This window comes from Nannospalax galili, unplaced genomic scaffold (assembly GCF_000622305.1).
Source record: "Nannospalax galili isolate Female #2095 unplaced genomic scaffold, S.galili_v1.0 scaffold2109, whole genome shotgun sequence".
NCBI classification, from domain to species: domain Eukaryota; kingdom Metazoa; phylum Chordata; class Mammalia; order Rodentia; family Spalacidae; genus Nannospalax; species Nannospalax galili.
This window is the reverse complement of record NW_008359306.1, coordinates 2,821-5,581: the sequence shown is the minus strand read 5'-3', so window position 1 is coordinate 5,581 and position 2,761 is coordinate 2,821. Positions and strand designations below refer to the sequence as shown.

At 50.7% G+C, this 2,761-nt stretch overlaps 1 protein-coding gene across 2 annotated transcripts in view; it reads right to left on the bottom strand.

The window, feature by feature from the left end:
- The window catches only part of LOC103725635 (neuroligin-4, X-linked), a 376,846-nt gene extending 374,896 nt beyond the window's left edge, over positions 1-1,950 (bottom strand). For both annotated transcript variants that reach the window (XM_008822933.1, XM_008822935.1), the window contains exon 1: positions 1,633-1,950. The gene's annotated coding sequence lies outside the window, so the exon portion shown is untranslated. The remainder of the gene's footprint in view (positions 1-1,632) is intronic.
- Positions 1,951-2,761: the final 811 nt, after the last annotated feature.

Genomic DNA, 2,761 nt, shown 5'->3' with positions numbered 1-2,761 from the left:
CCCCCCTCCTCCTCCCAGCCGCCTGCTGTGGTTCCATAGGTCAGTCCCCAGGAGTGCCCGGGCTCCAGGTCCCAGCACCGTTCTGCTTGGCCTTGGGGAAGGGGCGACATTCAAGTTCACTTGCTCTCCTGCTGATCTCCCAGTCTTGCGCCCAGCCCCCCGCTGGTCTGATCTTAAGCACCCTTTCTGCCTATCCGAGTAGAAGAGGGCGCAAATGGGGACCCGGGCTTGGGGGGGGGGGGTGAAATGTACCCGGAGTTAAAAACATCAACTTGGGGTAGAACGAGGTAGAGGAGGACCCCTCCCCTCTCTTGATGTGAAGTCAGGGGACAACGCTTGGGATGGGGTTGGAGGTGGTGTGGTCCAGGGCTGTAAGGCCGCTGACCGGCTCCTGCCCACCCCCACCTCCACCTGGAGAGGAGGGTTCAGATGCATCCGGCTCCCGGCAGGCTCTGTCCAAGGAAGGAATAGTGGAGGTCCACATCCCAGGGGACCTAGTCTACCAACTTTTCTCCCTCCGAAAAACCTGAGAGATGGGGCGACAGGAGTGTGCCCACGAGCATGCCAAAGCCACATTTAAAAGCTCGCAAAGGAAAAAGACCAGCCCCCAGCCACCCCCTCAACATCCCTTAACGATCTGCCCCTTTCACACCCCCCCCCAACACACACACAAGTAAAACGGTTGCTCGCTCTCCGTCGTTGCAGAAAGACCACCAAGGTACCCTCATTTCACCTCCACCCGGGGTGTCTAGCGCACCCGAATGTCCCCCACCAAACGGTACCCAGGACCTAAATCAATCGCGTGCGCTGTTTAGAGCATCACACAGCCTTCGTTTTATCCGGGGCCAGCGGATGATAAAATGAGCAGGAGGGGGGGAGGAGAAAATCGCTTAATGTAAACCCAGCCAAACCTGTTTTTCCAGCTCTGTATGGTTAACTGCCACCCCCCGCACCCCCCAAAATTAAAAGCACCGCCGCAGGAGGTGACAGGTGACAGTTTTGTTAAAGAAGGGGGGGGGGATGAAAAGCCAAGACGAAGGGAAGCTCTCAACACTCAGTTTGCAAAAAAAAGACTTGTGTGTTTGCAGAGAAACGAGGCTATTCTTTCTTTACTGTAATGCAGATACACATATCCACACGCGCTTTTTTTTTTTTTCCTTCCTCTGTCCATACTTCTCTTTATCCGTATGTCAGGCAGCCCTACTTTGTAAACACATCACACAGAGACAAGCCCCGCAGCCGTTCAAATACCTGATTGCAGTAAAACGGGACCATAACGCGAGGGTCCCAGGTTTTTTTTTTTCTTTTTTCTTTTATTAAGTCACCACAAAATACAATGTTTTACGTGGGAGACGTGCGTCTAACTTGCACACGACCAGTCTGACATGCATGTCCACACACACAGCCATGCGCACCTAAGAAAGAAAGCGACGGATGCGAGGTCCTGTCCAAATTTTTGAAAATCAAAGTAGGCAATGATTATAATAATCAACGTCAGATGGAGGAGAACCGAGAGGTTTGCAGTGACAAGGTCCCTCGGATGCAGCCGAGCAGCCAATGCAAATGTTTAAACAGCTTTTCAAATAAAAAGAAGGAAAACGTAACGCAGACCCATCTCAAATCAGCACCTACCTTAGCCGAAGAAACGGCGCATGGCACTTAAAGAGTTCTTCTTACACATCTGATTTTTCTAGAGAAGCCGAGCGGCGAAAGCTGTGTCAGGAAGAATGAATTTAGTCCAAGCACCGGCTAGATTTGCTCGTCCAAAGGAATGCAAGTGGAAGACTTGAACAGTTATTTCTGTCCTCAATTATGTGTGGACAGAAAGAAGAAAAGGGGGGCTGGGGGGACGGAGGGCAGCGTCGGAATTGGAGCAGGAAGGACCCAGCCCGGGCTGAATAAGAGATCTGTACAGAGAGATAGAGAAGGGCTCCGCAAGGAAAAAAAAGAGAGATTGAGGAGCGAGGTCCTGCTGTCTCCCGGAGCTCTCTCCGTCTCCGATTGGACCAAACTGAATGAAATTTACAAAGCCAGCAGCCAATGGATCTGTGGCAGCTAGCCCCATCACTAAAGATACAACCTAATGCGAAAAGCAGCTAATCCCAAAGCAAACCAGTTGTGTAGCAGAGAACAGGTGGGCGGGCCACGCAGGGCCACCATGCCAGCAGGACCAGGCCAACCCCCACCTCCTGGGGATACTTAGGAACCTTCAACTATTCTGCACACCAAACACACTGCGGGCTTTGCCAACCTCTTTTTAACTGTTTAAGGCCAGTCTCTCCAGCAGCCTTGGGGATGGGCCTGTCACTGTAATTCTTAATGTGATTACACAGAGCATGCATTGGCAAGCCAGCCGTGATCTGCAAAGGTCACAATCCCACTCTTATGTCCAGGTCACAGTTTACTCTAATACTCATAATTTTTGTGCCATGCAAAGTCAAGCAGACAAAAACCCAGCCTTGAACTGGGGAAATGAACAGCACAGCCCAATCTTAGCTCACCAAACAATGGCAGCTGATTGCTGCTAGGGAAGAAAGAGCTGATCTTCCTTAAAGAAGAGACTCTCCACAGAGTGACCAAACCTCAGAATATGGACTTGCAACTAAGGACACCGTCTTGATACATTGGGCCCTAACACAGATGACAGAGTATATGGGTTCCAGTGGACAGGGGGAGCTACGGTGGGAACAGCGCTATAAAGATGACTAAGATTGAGATAGTCTGTATAAAATACACACAAATTCAATAAACGCAAATTATA